The sequence below is a fragment of the Pantherophis guttatus genome, chromosome 8, assembly GCF_059756535.1.
Source record: "Pantherophis guttatus breed Tessera chromosome 8, ASM5975653v1, whole genome shotgun sequence".
Lineage (NCBI taxonomy): Eukaryota > Metazoa > Chordata > Lepidosauria > Squamata > Colubridae > Pantherophis > Pantherophis guttatus.
This window is the reverse complement of record NC_142070.1, coordinates 13441992-13457347: the sequence shown is the minus strand read 5'-3', so window position 1 is coordinate 13457347 and position 15356 is coordinate 13441992. Positions and strand designations below refer to the sequence as shown.

The window sequence follows — 15356 nt, the reverse complement described above, 5'->3', positions numbered from 1 at the left end:
ATTGGAAGCATGATAAGCCTAAAAGAAATCTATAGAGATTTAGTCTAAGTCAGTGTTTCTCAACCTTGGCCGCTGGATGATGTGTGGACTTCAACTCCCAGAATTCCCCAACATGCACACGCAGCCCCCCTCTGCGCGCTCCTGGCACGCGATAGCCCGGTAGGCTGATTTTTGGGCCTTCTGAAGGCTGGGGATAGCAAAAAAGTCACTTCCTGTCCAACCGGGAATTGGGAAATGCATCATTTTAGGCCTCCGGAGGGCGTCCAAGGGGATGGGGAAGGCTGTTTTCACCCTCCCCAGATGCATAGAGAGGATCTGGAGCCAGGTAAGAAAGAAAAACGGCCTTCCCCACCCCCCCAGGCCCTCCGGAGACAGGAAACAGCCTGTTTCCCTACTTCTGGTGGGCCCAGAAGGCCCGAAAATCAGCTGGCCAGTGCACACATGTGCGCCAGAGCTGAGCTGGCATGCCCACTGATATGGCTACACATGCCACCTGTGGCACGCGTGTCATAGGTTCGCCATCACTGTTCTAAGGAATGGCTATCCTAACTATCTCCTGTGCAGCTCTGTTGCCTCTTGTCTTGCCCTCCTTTCCCTTTTTAGGAAACTGCCTCTTCACTGTAGCTCATCACACCACTTCTCTCTCTGTAGGTCCCATCCCTAACAAATGTGGAGACAGTGTTAGGATGCTAAAGATAATAAATGCTCCCTGGGTTAATCCTGAGTCAAACTGATGTACGATGATCCTGAGCAAGGCCGTATACTGTATAAGCAGCCTGCAAGAAGGAATGGCAAATTATAAAGTCATTATTCTCTGGACGGAAACTCTTCATGCATTTCCAGGCAATGCTTTCCAAATGCAATGTTTTACCAAAAAAAAAGCTAAGGGTTGGTCCCTGGACTGTTTGATTACCAGTTATTTAGAACCGAACTGCTTAGAAATAGAAGAGAGTTGTTCTGAACCATCATAAATTTAAACGATACTTGAAATTGATCAAGGTATTTCCTGTCAGAGCTTTATACTGACTAATCTAGAGTTTCTTCTTTGGCATTTACTGGCAGGATGGTGACTCATGATTAAAATATACAATGCAGAATTCTACTATCTCTGGGGGGATGCTCGCATCAAATCCATTAGTGGAAGAATGATTCTGCCTCTTCTTAGTTCACTTATCCACGAAGGTACACAGACAATAGTAATCAACCCTTCTTGTTCTTGGCAGTTCCAACAACGTATTTCAGTTGGGCTGCTTTCCATAACAAAATAAAAGCAAAAATAGGGCCTTTGAGCCAAAGTTTGGGGTGACGTGCCTAAGGAATCACAGAGCATCTGTATTGGCTTGAGGAGAGTGATAGCCTTAACCAACAAAAAAGGACATTAGCAAGACTTGAATCTGGATCAATGAACTCTCAATACATCTCCTTGTTTAATGTTGCCTTGAAGTTTTAAAATACAATATTTCACATTCCCTTCCCATTGTTCCTTCTAATTGGATTCGCAAGCATCTGTATCTTTGGAGTTTAACTCATTGCAGGCTGTCCCTGACATAGGACCACAATCGAGCCCAAAATTTCCGTTGCCAAGCAAGACAGTTCTTAAGTGAGCTTTGCTCCATTTTACGACCATTCTTGCCACCGTTGTTACGTGAATCACTGACATAGAACCACAATCGAGCCCAAAATTTTCGTTGCTGAGCAAGACATTTGTTAAGTGAGCTTTGCCCCATTTTACGACCATTCTTGCCACCGTTGTTACGTGAATCACTGCAGTTTCTATGATAGTAACACGGTTGTTAAGTGAATCTGGCTTCCCCTTTGACTTTGCTTGTCAGAAGGTTGCAAAAAGAAATCACATGATTCCAGGACATTGCAACCGTCATAATTACGTGCCAGTTGCCAAGGTCCAAATTTTAATCACGTGATCACAGGGATGCTGCAGTGGTCATAAGTATGAAAAATGGGCATAAATCACTTTTTTTTCAGTGCCGTTGTAATTTTAAATGGTCGCTAAATGAATGGTTCTAAGTTGTACTATTTCTGTTATTTATAGATAGTTCTCTTACTTTTAGACAATAGACAAATACTTTTCCCTACCCTATTGCGACATCTTTGCAGTCGTATACATTGCTCCATGTTGAATGCGCCCCATTTCCTCCATATGTTTTTCCTCCCAGTTCCTTTAATCGTCTCTCTTATTCCTCCGTAATGTCTTTTCTGATATTTTAACATGATCTTGAATTGCGATGCCTGAGTAAAGTACTCTGATGACTGGTTTTTATGTTACTGCTACTTTCTCTTAACTTACGGCAGCTTAGAAAATGTTCCAAAGAGAGCAGAAAATTACGGGGAAACCTGGCAACTCAGCTGTACTGTTTGGAATTCTGTCTCTACGCCATTGAGCAGTATAATCTGCAGTCAATTAAAATGGCATTTAATGTTATTCTGATAATGCAAGCTGCGATAGCCAATGGTTATGCAGCTTGGTAGTCTCATGTCCCAGATTCCATGTATAGACTGGTTTGCTTCAAATCTGGGCTATGATACACTGGATTTCTGACTTGATGTAATGAATTAGCATTTCCATGGTCCTATGTATTCTAAAAAAGACAGATAATGCTAGAGAGAGAGAGGGTTTGCATTAGCTAATTCCGGCCTGTTCTATGAAATTAATTTTTCTAAAATATTTCTTGTTACAAATGAAGAAGTACGTTTCTGTGGAAATATGTCCCATTTGAGAAGGAATGAAAACTACTTTTAATAGGATGGAATCCAATATATAATTTAGAGACTATGGACTGGATTAAAATGTATTCAGACTTAGAGAAGTGGGTTTTAAATTAATTTAAAGCGAAGAGTAACTTTCATGAATTGTGATGATTTATCTATGATTAATCAGAGCTCCTGAAGCTTTTACTTCCCACTGAATATATTTAAAGTTTTTGTTTCTTTAAATATCATAGGATCCTATATTGTAAATGTTAAAAAGTATCTTAAAAAATCATCTGGTCCAAACGTTTTATCCAGTGTAGGAGATCACTAATGTATGACTCTGAGAGATGGTCATCAAACCTCTGTTTAAATACCTCCCACAAAGGATTATTCATTATCTTCTGAAGCAGTTTCCATTAATATGATTTTCCTCCGATGTTCAATCAAAATCTGTTTGCTTTTTTATTTTATTTATTTTTCCTATTTTTGAGCTGCCCATTTCCCCCAGAGTGGGATTCTAGGCAGAGAGAGGGACTTTGAATTCATTACCATTTCTTCTACCTTCTGGGACATTAATGAAAAATTGTACCTGGAATCGGCTGCTTCAGATCCTTTAGCAATGGGTTTGTTGCCCCGTTGCTGGGTGGGCGTGGCAATGGTGGGTATGGCCTAGTTGGCCGCCTGCACCATGGTGGCGGTGTGGGCAGCGGCGTTTTTCACTCTCCCCAGGCTCCTGAGGCTTTCCTCGAGCCTCCGGGAGGGCGAAAACAGCATCTCCTGGAGTCTGGAGACCCTCCAGAGGCCAGAAACAGGCCCGTTTCTGGTCTTCCGGAACCTCAAGTAGGCCCATTTTTTGCCCTCCCAGACCTTCCACGTGGCCCCTGCACTTACCTGGAATGACAAATGGCCTGCGTGGAGACTCCTGGGAGGGGCAGGTGGGGTGGGTGTGGCCATTTGGGGGTTTGCTGAACCCCGGTAATCCTTGGCTAGAGGGTCACCTAAATCTTGCTGAACCCCCAGGAGCCCACCCCGGTTGTACCTCATCTTCTACATGACAGCCCTTCAGATACTTGTAGATAACTTCCGGGTCACCTAATGTTCCTCTCTTCTGCAAGCAACATAACCCCCTTTCCTGCCCACCCAATTTCTTAGAAGTTTCCCCCCCCTCCCCCTATTTTAGCTCTTACTGTCTTGATTACTCTCCTTCTACACATACTCCAGTTTTTCAGTGTCCTGCCTCAAGATTATAACTAGATATAATCGTCTATGTGGATTTTGACCAGTGAAGAATAGAGAGGAGTAATACTGTCTCTTGATCTTGACATTATTGATGCAGTCATTTTCTCAGGAAATATCAACTGAATGAAAAACTGGTGACCTTCTACCTGCACCATAGCTGGTGACCTTCTACCTGCACCATAGAGAGTATTTTAACTTACCGCACCTGTGTATGGTTTGCCAATTGCACAGTGGCAGATAGGACAGCGCTCCAGAGAGGGTAACATCATTGCTCAGAGGTTGTCCTCTCCCCCTCTTTGGAAGAGCTTTATAGCTCCCACTGCCTTAAGAAAGTTTAAAACATTCTTAAAGATCCATCTCATCCTGGGCACCCTTTTTTTAAAAAAATTTTTACCATCTGGCAGACAGTACAGGACAATAAAAACAAGGACAAATAGGCTGAAAAACAGCTTCTATCCCAGAGCAGTAACTATATTGAATTCTACTGTATAGTGCAATATTAATGCAGTATCAGGGGTTTTCAATTCAATTATATAGAATGTGAAGAATATGTGCTTTTGTTTTATTTTTTATGTATAATGTACACTGAAGATGGCATTACAACGAGGTGCAATGACAATAAAGTAAATACAAATTCTTTCCAACGCAGATGCAAAACATTATATTGTCTTTCATGTTAAATTCTATTGATTCCAGCTCACTGCTCAAGTGCATCCAACTCAACTAAACCAGTTACTTTATGACTTGATTTGGCATGATTTATCCATGATAAATCTATGTTGGCTCCTGCCAAGAAATGGATTCTGTTCCAAGTAATCACAGGCTATTTCATATAATGGTCCATAATGAGTTATCCTCTTTTTCATCTTTTTGAAGGTTGGTTTTCTGAGAATAAGTTAATGTTGTTGTTGTTATTGTTAGTTGTGAAGTCATGTCCGACCCATCCCGATCCCATAGACAACGTTCCTCCAGGCCTTCATGTCCTCTACCATCCTCTGGAGTCCATTTAAGCTCCCGCCTACTGCTTCAGTAACTTCATCCAGCCACCTCGTTCTCTGTTGTCCCCTTCTTCTTTTGCCCTAAATCTTTCTCAGCATTAGGCTCTTCTCCAGTGAGTCCTTCCTTCTCATTAGGTGGCCAAAATATTTGAAAGTTAGTGCTGTCTTCCCTATCAAGTACTTCTATAGATTCTGGTCCCAGAATAATCAATTTTGAAATTGTACTGTGATCTGAGAAGATACATGTCCAAATGGAAGTGGAATTCCAATGTATTAAGCAGAGACGACTTCATCTGTTGGACGTTGTGTGTTGACAGTGGAATGACAGTTGTGGTTGTTGAACAGGAACACAGAGCAGGTGTCAGGAACAGATAGATTAATTCAGGACCAGACTCAGCAGCCAAGCAATCTACAGTGCAGTTTCAGTTAGTCAATAATTGTCTTAATTTAATTGTAGGAAGCTAGCAATAATTTAAGGGATTGTCTTCTATCCTTAAAAGGGATGCGGTGGCTCAGTGGCTAAGATGCTGAGCTTGTCGATCGAAAGGTCGGCAGTTCAGCGGTTCGAATCCCTAGTGCCATGTAACGGGTGAGCTCCCGTTACTTGTCCCAGCTTCTGCCAATCTAGCAGTTTGAAAGCATGTAAAAACATGCAAGTAGAAAAATAGGGACCACCTTTGGTTGGAAGGTAACAGCGTTCCGTGCGCCTTTGGTGTTGAGTCATGCTGGCCACATGACCACGGAGACGTCTTCGGACAGCGCTGGCTCTTCGGCTTTGAAACGGAGATGAACACTGCCCCCTAGAGTCAGGAACAACTAGCACATATGTGCAAGGGGAACCTTTACCTTCTATCCTTAAACCATATTCTTTGATGACATATCTCTTCATATGTTCTTAGGGTATAAGCAGTATTATTAACATCAAGAAAATGCACTGGAAAACATTATTCCAGTACCTGAGCAGATACCAGTTTTATAAATTTAAAGAATGACTCTATCTATCTTCAAATTTGGTTTTGATTGACTGAGACATGTATAACTTATCTTAAATTATTATCCATTTTGTTAATATAAAAGCAGTGGTGGGATGCTGCTGGTTTAACAACCGGTTCATTAATCTTGTGCTGCGTGTGCGTGCGCAGTTTTACAAATACTAACCTTCTGAGTTACACTTGGGAGTAACACAGTTGAGGCACGGCAGTCCGCTCTGTCGCGTCAAACAGCTGAGAAGGTAAAGGTAAGTAAAGTGCAGGGGTGGATGGGCGGACCAACCTGATTGTCAGATTGAACCGGCTCGCTCCCAGCTGATCGCTGGAGCTACCGGTTCGCCCGAACTGCTCCGAACCGGTTGAATCCCACCTCTGCAAAATGACTATCCATTTGGTTTCTTTTCTGTTTACTGCCAGCCTGTACAAGTTACACAGCATAGGAATAATTTTAACTTTAGTTTTATAGCTTGGTTAACCCTTAACTTGGCCCCAAACAACTTGCTTCAATTAATACCATCCAATAATTTTCCGCTGGGCAAAAGACCATTAGTAACTTCTAGCACTTGTGTGAATGTTCACCAAGGTATCCATCATCCCTGGGATCAGAAAAGACTAGGAAGCTGTCAAAGAGAGGATCTGAGACTTGGAGTTCCAGAATGATATAAGTCGAACATCCGAATGTTTTCATTGTCTTAAATTATTTATACATCCATTTTATATCTCTGATGGAGATGCTTTTCCAGAGGGCGGAGGTAGTGATTTGAAAGAACTGGTCCAGCAAATTACCAGTCATTCATTCATCCGAAATATTGATGGATATTCTCTGCAATTTGCTTCCGTGTGTTCTACTTTCATCGCTCTTAAAAGGCAAATTCCAAAATATTGCAGTTTTCCATAGGTTTATCCATACAGTTCAGGCGAAATTAAGCCAATTAACCATACTTCACTACACTCCCAAGTTATAGATTTCCAGTTAAGATTAACCTAACCTAAAATTTTTAAAAAAATTCTAGGTCACTCAGGATGCATTTTATATCCAATTTCTTTTAGATGGCAAAGTTTGCAGGACGACATTTTCAGGAGCATTTTTATGGTACCTTGAACTCAGTACATTCTTGTAATTCCTATAGGAGTGTCTTGAAAAAGACATCTGAATCAAGAGTTTGCATGTGCAAATCTATACACATACACACTCTTATTGCATGGTCCTTATTGTTATTTTAACAACCAATGTTTTGTTTGTATTCTAATCGAAGACTGTAATAACATTTTGAGTTGACTTTAGTTTTGTAAATTGAAGATTCATAATCTTATCCTCCTTTCTGCTGCCCAATAACCTTTGAGAGAACCCAAAGTTGTGTAATGCTTCAAAGTCAATTAGAAGAAGTACTTCAGAATGAAGGGTCCTTGGTATTCTCTGAGCTTGGCTGTTTTCTTGCAACAGCCCTAGCACTGATGATATTACCTAGTTTGGGCAATGAAATGTCTGGAAGAAAACAACCAAGCTCAGAGAACACCGAGGACCCTTCATTTCAACCCTGAGCTACAAATATTTCCCTTTATTGTTACTTCAGAATGCCTGAGAGTGTAAATTCAGCTTCCGTCTGTGACTTTTTAAAGCAACTCCATCTTTTCCCAAGATTTTATTGCTATAGTGAAAGGGTTACTTAAATGAATTTTCAACCGTTTTAGACAAATACTGCATTTGCATCTCTTCCATATTTAATCTGAAGCACACACAACCCTACTCCAGTGGTGAAATCCAATTTTTTTTTACTACCGGTTCTGTGGGCGTGGCTTGGTAGGCGTGGCTTGGTGGGCATTGCAGGGAAAGGGTACTGCAAAATCTCCATTTCCACCCCACTCCTGGGGGAAGGATATGGCAGAATCCCCATTCCCTCCCCACTCCTGGGGGAAGGATATTGCAAAATCTCCATTCCCACCCCACTCTGGGCCCAGCCAGAGGTGGTATTTGCTTGTTCTCCGAACTGCTCAAAATTTCCGCTACTGGTTCTCCAGAATTGTCAGAACCTGCTGGATTTCACCCCTCCCCTAGTGTTATATACCATACCATCCTGTACCATATCCTTCACTCAATTTCTTTTTTCTGTAGGCTTTTTTCACTCTATGTAATAATGTGACTTGTAAAAATCTGTCTCAAAGATCAATGAGTTCCTCTCATTCTTCTTCTTCGTTTGTTTCTTGTTTTACCATCTTGTTCAATAAATAGTTCTAAGAAACTTAAAACATTGCAACTAGTAAAAAAAAATATCGGCTAGTCTAATAAATACACCATCTTTATGGATCATTAATATATGTTAACTATCTTTCTGAATGCACCCAGTGAATTTATTTGGGGCTGAGTTCTGAGAATTTTGTCATAAATTCTTTGGGTGACTTAAATAACATTTTGAAATGTTAATTTGCTTGAGCATATGTTACCTGGGGCAATTGAGAAAGAAAAATAAGACTTGTTAATGAAATGCTAAATACTTTACATAATACGCTGCACATGGGAATGTAATAGTTCCTTGCAGGAGTATTCTTCTCCTACCTGCATAGTTTCTCAATCTGATTGGCATTTTATCTTATACAGGTAATTCTTGACTTACGACCACAATTGAGCCCAAGATTTCTGTTGTTAATTGAGATATTTGTGAAGTGAGTTTTGGTCCATTTTACGACCTTTCGTTGCCACAGTTGTTGAGTGAATCATTGCAATTGTTCAATGAGTCACACTGTTGTTAAGTGAATCTGGCTTCCCCATTGACTTTGTTTGTCAGAAGGTTGCAAAAGGGGATCCCATGACACGGGGACATTGCAACCATCATAAAATATGAGCCAATTGCTCTGAATTTTGATCATGTGATCGTGGGAATGTTGCAACAGTCTTAAGTGTGAAAAATGGTCGTGTTACTTTTTTCAGTGCCGTTGTAAATGTGAGCGATCCCGAAGTGAACTGTTGTAAATCGAGGACTGCCTGTGGAAACCCAAAGGAGTTTGGAGGCAAACAAAGCTGAATTTACATAAAGTGTGAAAAGTTATAGTTGGTTTGGAAATACATTATGGACATTTCTTAATATGGATCATTACATAGCTCCAGGTATCTTATACTGCTGACATTTATCTAAGGAACGGGATTTTAATTTATTTCCATCTATGATACATCTTCAATGGGATCTAGCTCCTAGCTGCAAATTTGCCTTTTTAATCATAAAGCGTTTTTACAGTAGGCAAACAAAACAGATGCTCAAGAGACTTTGGGCTGCAAGTACATCTGATGTCATACTAGAGCTTCTTGGAAGAGATAAACATTTTCCTTTAATAATGTATCATTCCATCTCATTAGAGTGGGGAAAAGTGGGGATGGGAATCCATATAAGGAAAGGTTCAGTATTTTGTTCCCTTAATATATGCTGCTGCATTTGAATGTATTTCTTGTTTAGATGGATAGAAGATAATATGTGGCCATTGGTCGAATCAATGAAGGAATGACCTTGATAGGACATCCCAATTTTTCAAAAAGCTTTTGCTTTTTGCTTTTTCAAAAAGGCAACTGGACTTTGTTTTTCTTGAAGACGCTTCGCTTCTCATCCGAGAAGCTTCTTCATGTCTCAGAACTGAAGAAGCTTCTCGAATGAGAAGCGAAACATCTTCAAGGAAAAACAAAGGCAGGAGTGGGCTGCTGGGGGTTCTCACGGGTTCAGGAGAACCTCTAGCTAAGATTCTGTGCTAAGATTTGGGAGAACCCCAAATTCCACTCCTGGCTGGCCCCGCCCATCCTGCCCCACCCTTCCCAGGAGTCCCCATGTGGCCTGTTTTGGATGCAGGTAAATGCAGGGTGCGCTTGGAGGCTCGGTGAGGGCGAAAAATAGGCCTACTGGAAGTTTGGGAAGGCTGAATTGGGCCCGTTTCTGGCCTCCAGAGCCTGGGGAGGCCATTTTCGCCCTCCCAGAGGCTTGAAGAAAGCTTCCAGAGCCTGGGGAAGGCAAAAACGCCACACACCCCCACCGTGGTGCTGGAGGGTGGATAGGCCACACCCACCATGGCCACGCCCACCCAGCAACCGGGCAGAGAACCCCCTTGCTAAAATTTTTGAAGCCCACCCCTGAACAAAGTCCAGTTGCCTCTTGAAAAAGCACCTTTGGGACAACAATGACCTGGATGACTGAGAATCTCCACAGACCCTTACTAGAAGAAAATTGGATTCATGAAGTAGGGAAGCTAAACATGAAGGACAATCTCATTTATGATTGATATGCTTAGTAGGAAAATATTATGGCAGTCCAGTCCCATGAATTCATGTTTGGGGTGTATTAAAAATATTGATCCTCCGGTGTGAATATCAACTATCAGCAAAATTTCAAATCTAAATCTTCATATAGCTCTGTCCTGTAATATTTATTGAACAGGAACATTCCATTTATCAGAAGGTACTATTTTTTAACATAATGGCTTCGGCTCCAGTCATTTGTTGAGCTTCAGTAAATTTTTGTAATGCAGTATGTGTTTTATCTGGGTCTACATTTTTTTTTCTTTTTAATCTTCGAGACCGCCTGCTGCTACCGACGATCTCCCAGCGACCCGTGCGCTCCCACAGAGAAGGCCTCCTCAGGGTGCCATCAGCCAAACAATGTAGCTGGTGACCCCCAGGGGGAGGGCCTTCTCTGTGGGGGCACCTACCCTCTGGAATCAGTTGCCCCCAGAAATAAGGAGAATCCAAGACCTCAGTGCCTTCCACCGTGCCTTTAAAACCCACTTTTTCCAGCAAGCCGGGCTGGCTTAAGAAGAAATTTTTAAATGTTTTAATTGGTTTGTGATTTTTAATTTTTGGGCCAAATTTATATATATTTTAATTGTTTTTTAATATTTGTATTTCATGTTCTTAATTCTGGCTGTACACCGCCCTGAGTCCTCAGGGAGAAGGGCAGTATATAAATTGGAAATAAATTAAATTAAATTAATTCTTTTCTTCATTTCAGCATCTATAAGTTGCTCAAAATAATTTGGGGGACAGGGATTCTTCCAAATATAAGAAATAAATGCATATACGATTAGAGAATCCTGGTGAACTTACATCAAAGTAAACACATTTGGAATGAATTTTTTTTTTTAATTTGATTTATATGCCGCCCTTCTCCGGAGTCTCAGGGTGGCTTACAGTGCGTTAACACAATTTGATTTGTGTTTTTATCACTGACTCTTAAAATTTTGACTATTGCATATTAATGCGTCCCTTCACCAAGTTTGCATCTTCCACAGGTGTTGGAATATATCTCCCATCATCCTTGACCCAGCAGAAATGCTATACAGGTAATCCTTAATTTACAACAGTTCATTTAGTGAACTTACGATTGTTTTTCACACTTAGAACCATTGCAGCATCCTCATGGTCACATGATCAAAATTCAGATGCTTGATGTTGTGGCCCGCCAGCAGAGCTTCGCCCGCCAGTGAGGAGATTGGGGAGGAACATGGGCCAGTCCTGGAGTCTGTGGAAGGCTCTGATGAGTGCTCTGCGTCAGAGGCAGAGATGGGGCCAGGGCCGTCTGACAATTATCAGCTACCTTCAGAGTCGGAGATAAGTGGGGCAGAAGAACAGCTGGAGCCTGTTCCCAATGTGCGCATGTGCAGAGCTGTCAGGGGAAGGGAACAATTAAGGAACAGAGGTCGACTGGGGAGTAAAGGCACAAGGGGACACTGAATGGCCCCTCCCATATGAAATAAATAGGAGCAAAAGGGAAGTGGTGTTTGCAGGAGACAATTAGTTCATTTATTAGTGTGAAGATTTGCCTATCTGAGTTGTGCCTCACAGAGACTCCTTGCCAAGTATTTCCTTGTTACGCCTGGAAGCTATCGGCCTGGCAACCCTCCAAGGACTGATAAGGTCTGTGGTTGCAATTCACCCTTGAAAGACTGTTTGCTGGGACTTTGCTGACTGTGAATGCTAGGAATTCACATTAGCCAAATAAAAAGAGGTTTGTTGGGACAATGTTTCATGATTTTGTGAAGCCTCAGTGGCAACACTTGGCAACTGACTTATATTTATGACAGCTGCTGTGTCCCGGGGTCATGTGAAGACACTTTTGTGATCTGGCAAGCAAAGTCAATGGGGAAGCCAGATTCACTTAACAAGTGTGTTACTAACTTAACAACTGCAGGGATTCACTTAACAACTATGTCAAGAAAAGTTGTAAAACAAGACACTTAAGTGTAAAACTCACTTAACAAATGTTTCATTTAGCAACTGAAATTTTGGGCTCAATTGTGGTCATAAGTCGAGGACTACTTGTATATGCTGGCTGGAATGATGAAGATCATATCCTCTGAGTGAAAGCTGTGTAGCTCACCTTAAATGTCACTGTGGTAGAAAGTGCACATTATCATGAGATGAATCCTTTTTGGTGATCAAAAGTTTTGATTAAGAATGAGTGCCTTCTGGCTTTATCAAAGAACCTTAAAGTTCCTTAGATGTTTCATCCATAGCTAATCCTCTACATTGGTTCTCAATTTGACTTCAGAGAATCCATTTTCCATTTATGCTGTTATCTCTTAGATTGTAACTGAGATGGCAGGGTCTTATCGATTTTCTTACTTTTTTGATAAGCTACTTCAAGGAAACATTGTTTCAGAATGGAGCAAATGTTTCATATTTATATCTATCTATATATTGCTAAAATCTTCATGGTCATAACCTTTACCTGGGCGAAATGGTATATCATAGAGCAACAATATTTGAACCAAGGTATTTCAAATGGGCTAACATACAGCATGTGTCCCAAATTCGGGATCTGTTGACTCCCAAGGAAATGAAATTTCAAAATGGTGTGGCTGCTTCAGTACTAGTTGCTGCTACTACAGTCATGTGATCTTCATTTTCAACATTCCATGACAGTTTCCCAGCCAGTCTGACAATCCCTTGCTCCTCTCCCACCCACAACAGCTACCCATCAGGAAGGAGGGAAGGAAGGAAGGAAGGAAGGAAGGAAGGAAGGAAGGAAGGAAGGAAGGAAGGAAGGAAGGAAGGAAGGAAGGAAGGAAGGAAGATTTTGATACTCCTTGCCAGATTCCCATAAGAATACACAATGGAGAAGCCAGCAGGAAGTCAGAAGTTGCTCCTGCTCTCACTGCTTTTTTGCATTTTTTGTTTGTTTCTTTGTTTAGGTAAGAAATATCTCTGAAACGATGACCTAATGGGGCATGAGTTGTCTAGTATTTTTTTTTAAAGTATGAGGAGCCCACCAAATATTTACTTAAATCTCTAGCTTCTCTTAGAATTCCTCATATTTCACTTGAGGAGAAATTCCCAAATCCATTGCCAATTTTATCGTAGATCCAACAGTTTTAGGTCTCTTGAGATTGAAGCCAAGAACTCCTGAGATTCTGAACTAATTTAATTGCCCTTTAGCAAAGTTACAGTAGTAGTCCTAGTTTCATTTCTTCTGCCACTGCATTGCATCTTTCTATATATTTTCTCCTAGTACTTCTGTAATTTAAGAGACAATCTTATATGAATTTTTAAAACAACATTACCATAATTTATTATTTCTTTTTTCTGATAATATGAGGATTCTTGGCAGAAGATAAAGCATTTCTTACAGGATTCAAATTATTTCACCTTCCTAAATGATTACCTTATTTTCAATTTTACTTTGCCCACTCATCCCAATAATCACCTGCAGCCTACTGAAATATGTGTGTTAATTATGAATGCCATTAAACTGGAGAAAAATATATAGAATCATCTGAAATATAAACATGGGATTAAAAAGGAAAGATGCCTTTAAGTTGGACTTAGTTTTCATGGACTACAACCTTACATTTTTCTGGTAGCATTTATGGATATGATTTGCCATTATCTTCTTCCAAGATATATATATTGTTGACTAACCACAATCCTAGAATTCCCCAAATGATCCCAGCCAAGTATTAGCAATAGCAATTAGCAATTGTACTTAGACTTATATACAGCTTCACAGTGCTTTTACAGCCCTCTCTAAGCAGTTTACAGAGTCAGCCTATTGCCCCCAGCAATCTGGGTCCTCATTTTACCCACCTTTGAAAGATGGAAGGCTGAGTCAACCTTGAGCCTGGGGAGCTTCGATCTGCCAAATTGCAGGCAGCCGGCAGCAGAATTAGCCTGCAATACTGCATTCTAGCCACTGCGCCATCGTGGCTCTTAAAGGTTTGTCCTGTCCAGTCATTTCTGACTCTAGCGGGTAGTGCTCATTTCCATTTCTTAGTGGAGGGAGCCAATTTTGTCCAAAGACCCGTGGTCATGTGACCAACATGAGTACATGCCAAGGAACATAGAACTCTGTTACATTCCCACCAAAATGGTACCTATTTATCTATTCGCATGTGCATGTTTTCGAACTGCTATGTGGGCAGGAGCTGGGGGAAGGATGGGAGCTCATCCCATCATGCACACTTGGGTCTTGAACCCATACTTCTTTAACTACTTCTTTAACTGCTGAACCATCATGGCCCAGCTAGCCAAGTGATTACCATGACCAACTCTGCTTAGCTTCTGATTTCTTCGGTGTACCACTCTCCACAAAAGCAATACAATATAAACAGATAATTATTTAAAGGTGACACAATATGCAAGAAATTTATGGGCTGCATAAATAGAGGGATAGAATCAAGATCACGTGAAGTGTTAATCACTTTATAATGCCTTGGTAAGGCCACACTTGGAATACTGCATTCAGTTTTGGTCGCTATGATGTAAAAAAAGATGTTGAGACTCTAGAAAGAGTGCAGAGAAGAGCAACAAAAATGATTAGGGGCTAGAGGCTAAAACATATGAAAAACAATTGCAGGAACTGGGTATGTCTAGTTTAATGAAGAGAAGGACTAGGGGAGACATGATAGCAGTGTTCCAATATCTCAGGGGTTGCCACAAAGAAGAGGGAGTCAAACTATTCTCCAGAGCACCTGAGGGTAGAACAAGAAGCAATAGGTGGAAACTAATCAAGGAGATAAGCAACTTAGAACTAAGGAGAAATTTCCTGACAGAACAATTAATCAGTGGAACAACTTGTCTCCAGAAGTTGTGAATGCTCCAACACTGGAAGTTTTTAAGATGTTGGAAAACCATTTGTCTGAAGTGGTGTAGAGTTTCCTGCCTGGGCAGGGGTTGGACAAGAAGACCTCCAGGGTCCCTTCCAACTCTGTTATTCTAAAAAGAACCCACGTGCCAATTTTGAGATTTTACTTATTCTCTTAAAATAGTGTGGCTGTGGTATGATTTTGTGGTCTGCAATACTGCACAATGTAATACATAAGAACCCCTTATTTACACTTGCTATAGCACAGAGTAATCCATGTTTGGATTTGTTGTTTCAGTTGCTACATCCTTATTTATTTATCTGTGTTTATTTATCAAATACATAAGACAATTTTACATTGTTATTTT

General features: G+C 40.9%; 1 protein-coding gene across 13 annotated transcripts in view; it reads left to right on the top strand.

The window, feature by feature from the left end:
- MAPK10 (mitogen-activated protein kinase 10) overlaps positions 1-15356 on the top strand; it is a 236462-nt gene that overhangs the window by 89536 nt on the left and 131570 nt on the right. For 3 of the 13 annotated variants that reach the window (XM_087875100.1, XM_087875097.1, XM_087875103.1), the window contains one exon: positions 11198-11248. The exons of the other annotated variants lie outside the window; for them this stretch is intronic. The gene's annotated coding sequence lies outside the window, so the exon portion shown is untranslated. The remainder of the gene's footprint in view (positions 1-11197; positions 11249-15356) is intronic. 13 annotated transcript variants of the gene reach the window in all.